Source organism: Rutidosis leptorrhynchoides, chromosome 2, assembly GCF_046630445.1.
Source record: "Rutidosis leptorrhynchoides isolate AG116_Rl617_1_P2 chromosome 2, CSIRO_AGI_Rlap_v1, whole genome shotgun sequence".
Lineage (NCBI taxonomy): Eukaryota > Viridiplantae > Streptophyta > Magnoliopsida > Asterales > Asteraceae > Rutidosis > Rutidosis leptorrhynchoides.
This window is the reverse complement of record NC_092334.1, coordinates 306796840-306814259: the sequence shown is the minus strand read 5'-3', so window position 1 is coordinate 306814259 and position 17420 is coordinate 306796840.

Genomic DNA, 17420 nt, shown 5'->3' with positions numbered 1-17420 from the left:
TTAGAATACACGTATAATACAATATGAGTTAGCTAGTATATGATTAATATAGATTTGTTACAATATTTTCCGTAGCTACAACAATCAAAAAATATCCAATCTTGTTTTACCCATAACTTCTTCGTTTTAAATCCGTTTTGAGTAAATAAAATTGCTATGGTTTCATATTGAACTCTATTTTATGAATCTAAACAAAAGTATAGGTTTATAGTCGAAAATATAATTTACAAGTCATTTTTGTAAGAGGTAGTCATTTCAGTCGAAAGAACGACGTCTTGATGACCATTTTGAAAAACATACTTCCACTTCGAGTTTTACCATGATTTTTGGATATAGTTTCATGTTCATAAGAAAAATCATTTTCCCAGAAGAACAACTTTTAAATCAAAGTTTATCATAGTTTTTAATTAACTAACCCAAAACAGCCCGCGGTGTTACTACGACGGCGTATATCCGGTTTTACGGTGTTTTTCGTGTTTTCCGATTTTAAATCATTAAGTTAGCATATCATATAGATATAGAACATGTGTTTAGTTGATTTTAAAAGTCAAGTTAGAAGGATTAACTTTTGTTTGCGAACAAATTTTGTTTTTAACTAAACTATGTTCTAGTGATTTCAAGTTTAAACCTTCGAATAAGGTAGTTTTATATATATGAATCGAATGATGTTATGAACATCATTACTACCTCAAGTTTTGTAGATAAACCTACTGGAAATGAGAAAATAGATCTAGCTTCAAAGGATCCTTGGATGGCTTGAAAGTTCTTGAAGCAGAATCATGACACGAAAACAAGTTCAAGTAAGATTTCCACTCGAAATAAGATTGTTATAGTTATAGAAATTGAATCAAAATTTGAATATGAGTATTACCTTGTATTAGAAAGATATCTTACTGTAAATAAGAAAGATTTTTTGAGGTTGGATGATCACTTTACAAGATTGGAAGTAAGCTAGCAAACTTGGAAGTATTCTTGATTTTATGAAACTAGAAGTTGTAGAATTTATGAAGAACACTTAGAACTTGAAGATAGAACTTGAAGATAGAACTTGAGAGAGATCAATTAGATGAAGAAAATTGAAGAATGAAAGTGTTTTTAGGTGTTTTTGGTCGTTGGTATGTGGATTAGATATAAAGGATGTGTAATTTTGTTTACATGTAAATAAGTCATGAATGCTTACTAATATATATAAACATGGAAAAGTTCGGGTCACTACAGTACCTACCCGTTAAATAAATTTTTTCCTGAAATTTTAAGCAGTTGGAGGTGTTGACGTATCTTCTGAAAATAAGGGCGGGTATTTCTTCTTCATCTGATCTTCTCATTCCCAGGTGAACTCGGGTCCTCTACGGGCATTCCATCGAACCTTAACAATTGGTATTTTGTTTTGCTTAAGTCTTTTAACCTCACGATCCATTATTTCGATGGGTTCTTCGATGAATTGAAGTTTTTCATTGATTTGGATTTCGTCTAATGGAATAGTGAGATCTTCTTTAGCAAAACATTTCTTCAAATTTGAGACCTGGAAAGTGTTATGTACAGCCGTGAGTTGTTGAGGTAACTCAAGTCAGTAAGCTACTAGTCTGACACGATCAATAATCTTGAATGGTCCAATATACCTTGGGTTTAATTTCCCTCGTTTACCAAATCGAACAACGCCTTTCCAAGGTGCAACTTTAAGCATGACCATCTCTTCAATTTCAAATTCTATATCTTTTCTTTTAATGTCAGCGTAGCTCTTTTGTCGACTTTGGGCGGTTTTCAACCGTTGTTGAATTTGGATGATCTTCTAGGTAGTTTCTTGTATTATCTCCGGACTCGTAATCTGTCTATCCCCCACTTCACTCCAACAAATTGGAGACCTGCACTTTCTACCATAAAGTGCTTCAAACGGTGAAATGTCCCGTTCTTATTGATTAAAAACGTTCCATATTAATTGATTTCGTTGCGAGGTTTTGACCTCTATATGAGACGTTTTTCAAAGACTGCATTCATTTTTAAAACAAACCATAACCTTTATTTCATAAATAAAGGTTTAAAAAGCTTTACGTAGATTATCAAATAATGATAATCTAAAATATCCTGTTTACACGCGACCATTACATAATGGTTTACAATACAAATATGTCACACCGAAATAAGTTTCTTGAATGCAGTTTTTACACAATATCATACAAACATGGACTCCAAATCTTGTCCTTATTTTAGTATGCAACAGCGGAAGCTCTTAGTATTCACCTGAGAATAAACATTCTTTAAACGTCAACAAAAATGTTGGTGAGTTATAGGTTTAACCTATATATATCAAATCGTAACAATAGGCCACAAAATTTCATATTTCAATACACATCCCATACATAGAGATAAAAATCATTCATATGGTGAACACCTGGTAACCGACATTAACAACATGCATATATAAGAATATCCCCATCATTCCGGGACACCCTTCGGATATGATATAAATTTCGAAGTACTAAAGCATCCGGTACTTTGGATGGGGCTTGTTGGGCCCAATAGATCTATCTTTAGGATTCGCGTCAATTAGGGTGTCTGTTCCCTAATTCTTAGATTACCAGACTTAATAAAAAGGGGCATATTCGATTTCGATAATTCAACCATAGAATGTAGTTTCACGTACTTGTGTCTATTTTGTAAATCATTTATAAAACCTGCATGTATTCTTATCCCAAAAATATTAGATTTTAAAAGTGGGACTATAACTCACTTTCACAGATTTTTACTTCGTCGGGAAGTAAGACTTGGCCACTGGTTGATTCACAAACCTATAACAATATATACATATATATCAAAGTATGTTCAAAATATATTTACAAAACTTTTAATACATTTTGATGTTTTAATTTATTAAGTCAGCTGTCCTCGTTAGTAACCTACAACTAGTTGTCCACAGTTAGATGTACAGAAATAAATCGATAAATATTATCTTGAATCAATCCACGACCCAGTGTATACGTATCTCAGTATTGATCACAACTCAAATGATATATATTTTGGAATCAACCTCAACCCTGTATAGCTAACTCCAACATTCACATATAGAGTGTCTATGGTTGTTCCGCAATATATATATATATATATATATATATATATATATATATATATATATATATATATATATATATATATATATATATATATATATATATATATATATATATATATATGGGTCGACATGATAGGTCAAAACATTGTATACGTGTCTATGGTATCTCAAGATTACATAATATACAATATAAGTTGATTAGGTTATGGTTGGAATAGATTTATTACTAACTTTCACGTAGGTAAAATGAGTAGTTTTTATCAATCTTGTTTTACTCGCCATTTCTTCGTTTCTAATCCGTTTTGAGTGATTCCAGTGGCCACGGTTTTGTATTGAACTTAACTTTATGAATCTAAACAGAAAAAGTATAAGTTTATAGTCAGAAATACAAGTTACAAGTCGTTTTTGAAAGAGGTAGTCATTTCCATTGAAAGAACGACATCTTGATGACCATTTTGAAAAACATACTTTCATGTTCATAAGAAAAATCATTTTTCCAGAAGTATAGCTTTTAAATCAAAGTTCTTCTTAGCTTTTAATTATCCCAACCAAAACAGCCCCCGGTTTTACTACGACGGCGTATATCCAGTTTTATGGTGTTTATCGTGTTTCCGGGTTTTAAATCATTAAGTTAGCATATCATATAGGTATAGAAAATGTGTTTAGTTGATTTTAAAAGTCTAGTTATAAGGATTAACTTTATTTGCGAACAAGTTTAGAATTAACTAAACTATGTTCTAGTGATTACAAGTTTATAACGTTGAATAAGACAGCTTTTTATGTATGAATCGAATGATGTTATGAACATCATTACTACCTCAAGTTCCTTGGATAAACCTAATGGAAATGATAAAAATGAATCTAGCTTCAAAGGATCCTTAGATGGCTTAAAAGTTCTTGAAGCAGAATCATGACACGAAAACAATTTCAAGTAAGATTTCCACTCGAAATAAGATTGTTATAGTTATAGAAATTGAATTAAAGTTTGAATATGATTATTACCTTGTATTAGAAATATAAACTACTGTAAGTAACAAAGGTTTCTTGATCTTGGATGATTACTTGGAATGGATTTAGAAAACTTGGAAGTAAACTTGGAATCTTGGAAGTATTGTTGATTTTATGAAATTAGAACTTTTGGAATTTATGAAGAACACTTAGAACTTGAAGATAGAACTTGAGAGAGATAAATTAGATGAAGAAAATTGAAGAATGAAAGTGTTTGTAGGTGTTTTTGGTCGGTGGTGTATGGATTAGATATAAAGGATATGTAATTTTGTTTTCATGTAAATAAGTCATGAATGATTACTCATATTTTTGTAATTTTATGAGATATTTCATGCTAGTTGCCAAATGATGGTTCCCACATGTGTTAGGTGACTCACATGGGCTGCTAAGAGCTGATCATTGGAGTGTATATACCAATAGTACATACATCTAAAAGCTGTGTATTGTACGAGTACGAATACGGGTGCATACGAGTAGAATTGTTGATGAAACTGAACGAGGATGTAATTGTAAGCATTTTTGTTAAGTAGAAGTATTTTGATAAGTGTCTTGAAGTCTTTCAAAAGTGTATGAATACATATTAAAACACTACATGTATATACATTTTAACTGAGTCGTTAAGTCATCGTTAGTCGTTACATGTAAATGTTGTTTTGAAACCTTTAGGTTAACGATCTTGTTGAATGTTGTTAACCCATTGTTTATTATAACAAATGAGATGTTAAATTGTTATATTATCATGATATTATGATATATAATATATCTTAGTATGATATATATACAGTTAAATGTCGTTACAACGATAATCGTTACATATATGTCTCGTTTCGAAATCATTAAGTTAGTAGTCATATTTTTACATATGTATTTCATTGTTAATACACTTAATAATATATTTACTTATAATTTAACATAATTAACCAAGTGTATCAATATCTTAATATGATTCATATGTACCTAGTAAGACGTTGTTATAATGATAATCGTTTTATATATCATTTTCGAGTTTCTTAAATTAATAGTCTCATTTTTATGTATATAACTCATTGTTAAAATACCTAATGAGATACATACTTATAATAAAATCATGTTAATTATATATATAACCATATATATGTCATCGTATAGTTTTTACAAGTTTTAACGTTCGTGAATCACCGGTCAACTTGGGTGGTCAATTGTCTATATGAAACCTATTTCAATTAATCAAGTCTTAACAAGTTTGATTGCTTAACATGTTAGAAACACTTAATCATGTAAATAACAATTTCATTTAATATATATATAAACATGGAAAAGTTCGGGTCACTACAGTACCTACCCGTTAAATAAATTTCGTCCCGAAATTTTAAGCAGTTGGAGGTGTTGACGTATCTTCTGGAAATAAATGCGGGTATTTCTTCTTCATCTGATCTTCACGCTCCCAGGTGAACTCGGGTCCTCTACGAGCATTCCATCGAACCTTAACAATCGGTATCTTGTTTTGTTTAAGTCTCTTAACCTCACGATCCATTATTTCGACGGGTTCTTCAATGAATTGAAGTTTTTCATTGATTTGGATTTCGTCCAACGGAATAGTGAGATCTTCTTTAGCAAAACATTTCTTCAAATTTGAGACGTGGAAAGTGTTATGTACAGTCGCGAGTTGTTGAGGTAGCTCCAGTTGGTAAGCTACTGGTCTGACACGATCTATAATCTTGAATGGTCCAATGTACCTTGGATTTAGTTTCCCCCGTTTACCAAATCGAACAACGCCTTTCCAAGGTGAAACCTTAAGCATGACCATTTCTCCAATTTCAAACTCTATATCTTTTTTTTTACTATCCGCGTAGCTCTTTTGTCAACTCTGGGCGGTTTTCAATCTTTGTTGAATTTGGATGATTTTCTCGGTAGTTTCTTGTATTATCTCCGGACCCGTAATCTGTCTATCCCCCACTTCACTCCAACAAATCGGAGACCTGCACTTTCTACCATAAAGTGCTTCAAACGGCGCCATCTCAATGCTTGAATGGTAGCTGTTGTTGTAGGAAAATTCTGCTAACGGTAGATGTCAATCCCAACTGTTTCCGAAATCAATAACACAAGCTCGTAGCATGTCTTCAAGCATTTGTATCGTCCTTTCGCTCTGCCCATCAGTTTGTGGATGATAGGCAGTACTCATGTCTAGACGAGTTCCCAATGCTTGCTGTAATGTCTGCCAGAATCTTGAAATAAATCTACCATCCCTATCAGAGATAATAGAGATTGGTATTCCATGTCTGGAGATGACTTCCTTCAAATACAGTCGTGCTAACTTCTCCATCTTGTCATCTTCTCTTATTGGCTGGAAGTGTGCTGACTTGGTGAGACGATCAACTATTACCCAAATAGTATCATAACCACTTGCAGTCCTTGGCAATTTAGTAATGAAATCCATGGTAATGTTTTCCCATTTCCATTCCGGGATTTCAGGTTGTTGTAGTAGACCTGATGGTTTCTGATGTTCAGCTTTCACCTTAGAACACGTCAAACATTCTCCTACATATTTAGCAATATCGGCTTTCATACCTGGCCACCAAAAATGTTTCTTAAGATCCTTGTACATCTTCCCCGTTCCAGGATGTATTGAGTATCTGGTTTTATGAGCTTCTCTAAGTACCATTTCTCTCATATCTCCAAATTTTTGTACCCAAATTCTTTCAGCCCTATACCGGGTTCCGTCTTCCCGAATATTAAGATGCTTCTCCGATCCTTTGGGTATTTCATCCTTTAAATTTCCCTCTTTTAAAACTCCTTGTTGCGCCTCCTTTATTTGAGTAGTAAGGTTAGTGTGAATCATTATATTCATAGATTTTACTCGAATGGGTTCTCTGACCTTTCTGCTCAAGGCGTCGACTACCACATTTGCCTTCCCCGGGTGGTAACGAATCTCAAAGTCATAATCATTCAACAATTCAATCCACCTACGCTGCCTCATATTCAGTTGTTTCTGATTAAATATGTGTTGAAGACTTTTGTGGTCGGTATATATAATACTTTGGACCCCATATAAGTAGTGCCTCCAAGTCTTTAATGCAAAAATAACCGCGCCTAATTCCAAATCATGCGTCGTATAATTTTGTTCATGAATCTTCAATTGTCTAGACGCATAAGCAATCACCTTCGTTCGTTGCATTAATACACAACCGAGACCTTGCTTTGATGCATCACAATGAATCACAAAATCATCATTCCCTTCAGGCAATGACAATATAGGTGCCGTAGTTAGCTTTTTCTTCAATAACTGAAACGCTTTCTCTTGTTCATCCTTCCATTCAAATTTCTTCCCTTTATGCGTTAATGCAGTTAAGGGTTTTGCTATTCTGGAAAAGTCTTGGATGAACCTTCTGTAGTAACCAGCTAGTCCTAAAAACTGGCGTATGTGTTTCGGAGTTTTCGGGGTTTCCCACTTTTCAACAGTTTCTATCTTTGCCGGATCCACCTTAATACCTTCTTTGTTCACTATGTGACCGAGGAATTGAACTTCTTCCAACCAAAATGCACACTTTGAAAACTTGCGTACAATTCTTCATTCCTCAATACTTCTAACACCTTTCTCAAATGTTCACCGTTTTCTTGGTCATTCTTTGAGTAAATAAGTATGTCATCAATGAAAACAATGACAAACTTGTCAAGATATGGCCCACACACTTGGTTCATAAGGTCCATGAATACAGCTGGTGCATTAGTCAATCCAAACGGCATAACCATAAACTCGTAATGACCATAACGCGTCCTAAAAGCAGTCTTTGTAATATCATCTTCTTTCACCCGCATTTGATGATACCCGGAACGTAAGTCAATCTTTGAATAAACAGACGAGCCTTGTAGTTGATCAAATAAGTCATCGATTCTTGGTAGTGGGTAGCGGTTCTTGATGGTAAGTTTGTTTAACTCTCGGTAGTCGATACACAACCTGAATGTACCATCTTTCTTCTTGACAAACAAAACAGGAGCTCCCCACGGTGATGTGCTTGGTCGAATGAAACCACGTTCTAAAAGTTCTTGTAATTGACTTTGAAGTTCTACCATCTCGCTGGGTGCGAGTCTGTAAGGAGCACGAGCTATTGGTGCAGTTCCTGGTACAAGATCTATTTGAAATTCAACGGATCGATGTGGGGGTAATCCCGGTAATTCTTTCGGAAATACATCGGGAAATTCTTTTGCGACGGGAACATCATTGATGCTCTTTTCTTCAGTTTGTACTTTCTCGACGTGTGCTAGAACATCATAGCAACCTTTTCTTATTAGTTTTTGTGCCTTCAGGTTACTAATAAGATTTAACTTTGCGTTGCTCTTTTCTCCGTACACCATTAAGGGTTTTCCTTTTTCTCGTATAATGCGAATTGCATTTTTGTAACAAACGATCTCTGCTTTCACTTCTTTCAACCAGTCCATACCGATTATCACATCAAAACTCCCTAACTCTACTGGTATCAAGTCAATCTTAAATGTTTCGCTAACCAGTTTATTTTCTCGATTCCGACATATATTATCTGCTGAAATTAATTTACCATTTGCTAATTCGAGTAAAAATTTACTATCCAATGGCGTCAATTGGCAACTTAATTTAGCACAAAAATCTCTACTCATATAGCTTCTATTCGCACCCGAATCAAATAAAACGTAAGCAGATTTATTGTCAATAAGAAACGTACACGTAACAAGCTCTGGGTCTTCCTGTGCTTCTGCCGCATTAATATTGAAAACTCTTCCGCGGACTTGTCCATTCGTGTTCTCCTGGTTCGGGCAATTTCTAATAATGTGACCCGGTTTTCCACATTTATAACAAACTACATTGGCATAAGTTTCTCCGACACTACTTGCTCCGCCATTACTCGTTCTGACACCATTTGTTCCTTTCATTCTGTTAACCCCTGGTCCGTAGACCTCACACTTCGCCGCGCTATGACTATTTCTTTTACACCTGTTGCAAAATTTGGTGCAGAACCCCGAGTGATACTTTTCACACCTTTGGCATAGCTGCTTCTGATTGTTGTTGTTGTTGCGGTTGTTATTGTTGTTGGGATGATTGTTGTAGTTGCTGTTGATGTTGTTGTTGTTGGGCCGTTTGTTGTAGTTGTGATTGATGTTGCGATTGTTGGGATAATTGTTGCGATTATTATTGTAATTGCTGTTGTTGTTGTATTGGTGATTCTTATCACCGTTTTCCTCCCACTTTCTTTTGACTTGCTTCACATTGGCCTCTTCAGCCGTCTGTTCTTTAATTCTTTCCTCAATCTGGTTCACTAGTTTGTGAGCCATTCTACATGCCTGTTGTATGGAGGCGGGCTCGTGTGAACTTATATCTTCTTGGATTCTTTCCGGTAATCCTTTCACAAACGCGTCGATCTTCTCATCCTCATCTTCGAACGCTCCCGGACACAATAGGCATAATTCTGTGAATCATCTTTCGTACGTGGTAATATCAAATCCTTGGGTTCGTAACCCTCTAAGTTCTGTCTTGAGCTTATTGACCTCGGTTCTGGGACGGTACTTCTCGTTCATCAAGTGCTTGAATGCTGACCACGGTAGTGCGTACTCATCATCTTATCCCACTTGCTCTAGATAGGTATTCCACCATGTTAACGCAGAACCTGTGAAGGTATGTGTAGCATACTTCACTTTCTCTTCTTCAGTACACTTACTTATGGCAAACACCGATTCGACCTTCTCGGTCCACCGTTTCAATCCGATCGGTCCTTCGGTTCCATCAAATTCCAAAGGTTTGCAGGCAGTGAATTCTTTGTAGGTGCATCCTACACGATTTCCTGTACTGCTAGATCCAAGGTTATTGTTGGTATGTAGCGCAACCTGTACTGCGGCTATGTTTGAAGCTAGAAAAGTACGGAATTCCTCTTCATTCATATTCACGGTGTGTCGAGTAGTCGGTGCCATTTCCTTTAAAATAGTCAAATGGAACAAGTTAATCATACAGAATATTAAGAGTGGTTAATAGTATTTCGTAGCATAATATGAACTCATTTATAAAAGCTTTTTCTTCATATTAGCGTTTTATAAGTTTAAATTCGGGTAGTACCTACCCGCTAAGTTCATACTTAGTAGCTAATGTACAATTCAACTACTACAATTCTATATGAAAAACTGATTATAATAATATTTTGCGTTCAAACTTTTATACAATATTTTACAAACTTACAATACCGCTTATTTTACATAAAGCATGAAATATAGCACACAATAACTTTTGATACAAGATAGTTGTGAAGATAATTCTAGCTAGTACACAAGTCGTTCAGCAAAGGCAATAAAGACATGTAATTCATACGTCCAGGAACAAGTCATGCATTCTGGTTTTACTAGGACTACTTCCCATCCTTGTTCTTGTGGAACATAACCGTTATGGCCGTTGATAAGACAGCGTGTTGTAACGTTGTCAAAGGGACGAGGGTTACGTAATGACCAACAGTCTCGTAATAACCTAAAAACCTCATTTCTTACCCCAATTACCGACTCCGTCACTTGTGGGAACGTTTTGTTTAATAGTTGTAGCGCGATGTTCTTTTTCTCACTTTGGTGAGAAGCGAACATTACTAACCCGTAAGCATAACATGCTTCTTTATGTTGCATGTTAGCCACTTTTTCTAAATCATGAAGTCCTATATTCGGATACATTGAGTCAAAATAATTTCTTAACCCGTTGGGTAAAATAGCATTTGGGTTCCCCGCAATATATGCGTCAAAGTAAACACATCATAACTTATGGGTTTCCCAATGTGATATCCCCCATCTTTCAAACGAAAGCCTTTTATAAACCAAGGCATTCTTGGAACGTTCTTCGAATGTCTTACAAACTGATTTTGCCATAAATAGTTGTGCCGAGGAATTTTGACCGACTCTAGACAAGATTTCATCAATCATGTCTCCGAGTAAGTCTTCTAAAATATTGGGTTGTCTATCCATTTTATGTTTTTATACTGTAAAATAGACAAGAGTTAGATTCATAAAAGATACTTATTAATACAAGCAATTTTTACATATATCGTAAAGCATAAGCACACTATATTACATATATTACACCGCACAAATACAACTATCTTATTCCGGCTCACTCGTTTCTTCTTTTTCGAACTTGGTTCTTTTTGCTAAGTTTTTAGGGATATATGATGTTCCCCTAATACGAGCTGTCGTTTTCCACATTGGTCTAGAAAAATCTGGTGGTTTAGAGGTTCCCGGGTTATTGTTACAACTTAAGAAATACGGGTGTTGACGATACATATAAAGTTCATCGGGGTTGGAATCAGATTTCTCTATTTTTATGCCCTTTCCCTTATTGTTCTCTTTTGCCTTTTTAAATTCAGTTGGGGTAATTTCTATAACATCATCGGAATCCTCGTCGGGATCCGATTCATCGGAGAATTGGTAATCCTCCCAATATTTTGCTTTCTTGGCGGAAACACCGTTGACCATAATTAACTTTGGTCGGTTGGTTGAGGATTTTCTTCTACTTAACCGTTTTATTATTTCTCCCACTGGTTCTTCTTCCGGTTCCGATTCTTCTTCCAGTTCCGATTCTTCTTCCGGTTCCGACTCTTCTTCCGGTTCCTCTTCGGGAACTTGTGAATCAGTCCACGAATCATTCCAATTTACATTCGACTCTTCATTATTATTAGGTGAGTCAATGGGACTTGTTCTAGAGGTAGACATCTATCACATAATATCAAACACGTTAAGAGATTAATATATCACATAATATTCACATGTTAAAAATATATAGTTTCCAACAAAATTTGTTAAGCAATCTTTTTTTTTTTCAAGTAAACACGGTCGAAGTCCAGACTCACTAATGCATCCTAACAAACTCGATAAGACACACTAATGCAAAATTCTGGTTCTCTAAGACCAATGCTCGGATACCAACTGAAATGTCCCGTTCTTATTGATTAAAAACGTTCCATATTAATTGATTTCGTTGCGAGGTTTTGACCTCTATATGAGACGTTTTTCAAAGACTGCATTCATTTTTAAAACAAACCATAACCTTTATTTCATAAATAAAGGTTTAAAAAGCTTTATGTAGATTATCAAATAATGATAATCTAAAATATCCTGTTTACACGCGACCATTACATAATGGTTTACAATACAAATATGTCACAACGAAATAAGTTTCTTGAATGCAATTTTTACACAATATCATACAAACATGGACTCCAAATCTTGTCCTTATTTTAGTATGCAACAGCGGAAGCTCTTAGTATTCACCTGAGAATAAACATGCTTTAAACGTCAACAAAAATGTTGGTGAGTTATAGGTTTAACCTATATATATCAAATTGTAACAATAGACCACAAGATTTCATATTTCAATACACATCCCATACATAGAGATAAAAATCATTCATATGGTGAACAACTGGTAACCGACATTAACAAGATGCATATATAAGAATATCCCCATCATTCCGGGACACCCTTCGGATATGATATAAATTTCGAAGTACTAAAGCGTCCGGTACTTTGGATGGGGCTTGTTGGGCCCAATAGATCTATCTTTAGGATTTGCGTCAATTAGGGTGTCTGTTCCCTAATTCTTAGATTACCAGACTTAATAAAAAGGGACATATTCGATTTCGATAATTCAACCATAGAATGTAGTTTCACGTACTTGTGTCTATTTTGTAAATCATTTATAAAACCTGCATGTATTCTTATCCCGAAAATATTAGATTTTAAAAGTGGGACTATAACTCACTTTCACAGATTTTTACTTCGTCGGGAAGTAAGACTTGGCCACTGGTTGATTCACGAACCTATAACAATATATACATATATATATCAAAGTATGTTCAAAATATATTTACAAAACTTTTAATACATTTTGATGTTTTAAGTTATTAAGTCAGCTGTCCTCGTTAGTAACCTACAACTAGTTGTCCACAGTTAGATGTACAGAAATAAATCGATAAATATTATCTTGAATCAATCCACGACCCAGTGTATACGTATCTCAGTATTGATCACAACACAAACTATATATATATTTTGGAATCAACCTCAACCCTGTATAGCTAAATCCAACATTCACATATAGAGTGTCTATGGTTGTTCCGCAATATATATATATATATATATATATATATATATATATATATATATATATATATATATATATATATATATATATATATATATATATATATAGATGGGTCGACATGATAGGTTGAAACATTGTATACGTGTCTATGGTATCTCAAGATTACATAATATACAATATAAATTGATTAGGTTATAGTTGGAATAGATTTATTACTAACTTTCACGTAGGTAAAATGAGTAGTTTTTATCAATCTTGTTTTACTCGTCATTTCTTCGTTTCTAATCCGTTTTGAGTGATTCCAGTGGCCACGGTTTTGTATTGAACTTAACTTTATGAATCTAAACAGAAAAAGTATAAGTTTATAGTCGGAAATACAAGTTACAAGTCATTTTTGAAAGAGGTAGTCATTTCCGTCGAAAGAACGACATCTTGATGACCATTTTGAAAAACATACTTTCATGTTCATAAGAAAAATCATTTTTCCAGAAGTATAGCTTTTAAATCAAAGTTCTTCTTAGCTTTTAATTATCCCAACCAAAACAGCCCCCTGTTTTACTACGACGGCGTATATCCAGTTTTATGGTGTTTATCGTGTTTCCGGGTTTTAAATCATTAAGTTAGCATATCATATAGATATAGAACATGTGTTTAGTTGATTTTAAAAGTCTAGTTAGAAGGATTAACTTTATTTGCGAACAAGTTTAGAATTAACTAAACTATGTTCTAGTGATTACAAGTTTATAACGTTGAATAAGATAGCTTTTTATGTATGAATCAAATGATGTTATGAACATCATTACTACCTCAAATTCCTTGGATAAACCTACTGGAAATGAGAAAAATGAATCTAGCTTCAAAGGATCCTTGGATGGCTTAAAAGTTCTTGAAGAAGAATCATGACACGAAAACAATTTCAAGTAAGATTTCCACTCGAAATAAGATTGTTATAGTTATAGAAATTGAATTAAAGTTTGAATATGATTATTACCTTGTATTAGAAAGATAACCTACTATAAGTAACAAAGGTTTCTTGATCTTGGATGATTACTTGGAATGGATTTAGAAAACTTGGAAGTAAACTTGCAATCTTGGAAGTATTGTTGATTTTATGAAACTAGAACTTTGGAATTTATGAAGAACACTTAGAACTTGAAGATAGAACTTGAGAGAGATCAATTAGATGAAGAAAATTGAAGAATGAAAGTTTTTATAGGTGTTTTTGGTCGTTGGTGTATGCATTAGATATAAAGGATATGTAATTTTGTTTTCATGTAAATAAGTCATGAATGATTACTCATATTTTTGTAATTTTATGAGATATTTCATGTTAGTTGCCAAATGATGGTTCTCATATGTGTTAAGTGACTCACATGGGCTGCTAAGAGCTAATCATTGGAGTGTATATACCAATAGTACATACATCTAAAAGCTGTGTATTGTACGAGTACGAATACGGGTGCATACGAGTAGAATCGTTGATGAAACTGAACGAGGATGTAATTGTAAGCATTTTTGTTAAGTAGAAGTATTTTGATAAGTGTCTTGAAGTCTTTCAAATGTTTATGAATACATATTAAAACACTACATGTATATACATTTTAACTGAGTCGTTAAGTCATCGTTAGTCCTTACATGTAAATGTTGTTTTGAAACCTTTAGGTTAACGATCTTGTTGAATGTTGTTAACCCATTATTTATTATAACAAATGAGATGTTAAATTGTTATATTATCTTGATATTATGATATATAATATATCTTAGTATGATATATATATAGTTAAATGTCGTTACAACGATAATCGTTACATATATGTCTCGTTTCGAAATCATTAAGTTAGTAGTCTTATTTTTACATATGTATTTCATTGTTAATACACTTAATAATATATTTACTTATCATTTAATATAATTAACCAAGTGTATCAATATCTTAATATGATTCATATGTACCTAGTAAGACGTTGTTATAACGATAATCGTTATATATATCGTTTTCGAGTTTCTTAAATTAATAGTCTCATTTTTATGTATATAACTCATTGTTAAAATACCTAATGAGATACATACTTATAATAAAATCATGTTAACTATATATATAACCATATATATGTCATCGTATAGTTTTTACAAGTTTTAACGTTCGTGAATCACCGGTCAACTTGGGTGGTCAATTGTCTATATGAAACCTATTTCAATTAATCAAGTCTTAACAAGTTTGATTGCTTAACATGTTGGAAACACTTAATCATGTAAATAATAATTTCATTTAATATATATATATATATATATATATATATATATATATATAAACATGGAAAAGTTCGGGTCACTACAAACGGCGCCATCTCAATGCTTGAATGGTAGCTGTTGTTGTAGGAAAATTCTGCTAACGGTAGATGTCGATCCCAACTGTTTCTGAAATCAATAACACATGCTCGTAGCATGTCTTCAAGCGTTTGTATCATCCTTTCACTCTACCCATCAGTTTGTGGATGATAGGCAGTACTCATGTCTAGACGAGTTTCTAATGCTTGCTGTAATGTCTGCCAGAATCTTGAAATAAATCTGCCATCCCTATCAGAGATAATAGAGATTGGTATTCCATGTCTGGAGATGACTTCCTTCAAATACAGTCGTGCTAACTTCTCCATCTTGTCATCTTCTCTTATTGGCAGGAAGTGTACTGATTTGGTGAGACGATCAACTATTACCCAAATAGTATCAAAACCACTTGCAGACCTTGGCAATTTATTGATGAAATCCATTGTAATGTTTTCCCATTTCCATTCCGTGATTTCGGGTTGTTGAAGTAGACCTGATAGTTTCTGATGCTCCGCTTTGACCTTAGAACACGTCAAACATTCCCCTACGTATTTAGCAACATCGGCTTTCATACCTGGCCACCAAAAATGTTTCTTGAGATCCTTGTACATCTTCCCCGTTCCAAGATGTATTGAGCATCTGGTTTTATGAGCTTCTCTATGTACCATTTCTCTCGTATCTCCAAATTTTGGTACCCAAATTCTTTCAGCCCTATACCGGGTTCCGTCTTCTCGAATATTAAGATGCTTCTCCGATCCTTTGGGTATTTCATCCTTTAAATTTTCCTCTTTTAAAACTCCTTGTTGCGCCTCCTTTATTTGAGTAGTAAGGTTAGTGTGAATCATTATATTCATAGCTTTTACTCGAATGGGTTCTCTGTCCTTTCTGCTCAAGGCGTCGGCTACGACATTTGCCTTCCCCGAATGCTAACGAATCTCAAAGTCGTAATCATTCAACAATTCAATCCACCTGCGCTGCCTCATGTTCAGTTGTTTCTGATTAAATATGTGTTGAAGACTTTTGTGGTCGGTATATATAATACTTTTGACCCCATATAAGTGAAGGTATTTCGTATGCCCGAGAGACATATTAAATTAACGTGGCTAATATGTTTTGATCCAAGTCGGGTCATACCCAATAACAAGCTTACTGACACCTTATTAGTATGTGATCTTAACGATTGGATCGTTGATTATATACACGACACTTGAACTTTAAGAAAAACGGTTTTCTGAAAGATTATTTGATGTGTATATATATAAATTATGGAATAATTTATATAATTTGGATTTAATTATTTATAGGTTAAATAATTAATAAATTTATGTTACATTTTATATAAATGGGTTTTATATAATAAAATGTACATAAATAAATATGGAAGTTTATAAAATAGTTTTATAAAAAAAAAATTAACTCTTTTATAAAACTTATTTTATAATACATATTTGGAAGTGTCATGGGAGTTTCACAAGCATGCTATTATTTTACTAGATTTTAAGTGTTACTTTCAAAGATTCCATGTGATAAGTACCAAGACCTCTTGGAGACTTAAACACTTCAACATACATGCAAAAAACACATCAAATACACTCCAAAAAAACTGCACAACTTCTTTTTTCTGCTGCAGTAGGCCGTGGCCTTTTATGAGGGATAAGAGGTTCATGGTTTGGTTTTTGGAAGCTTAATTCAAGTGTCAATAAATCCTAACCAAAGCACAAGGTGTTGGTGATAAGCTTGGGGTATTACAACTTGAGGTTTCATACATTTTGGAGCTCCATTCATCTTCATCATCTTCATCATTTACTAGCAAGCTTGGAGTAGGTATTATCTCTTTACTTGCTTGTAGTTTGTAAGTATATATCACAACTTGATCCTAATTGGGATTTAACTTTAATTGGTTAAAGATTAACAAGTTTTGAATGATAATATGAACATGCTTCC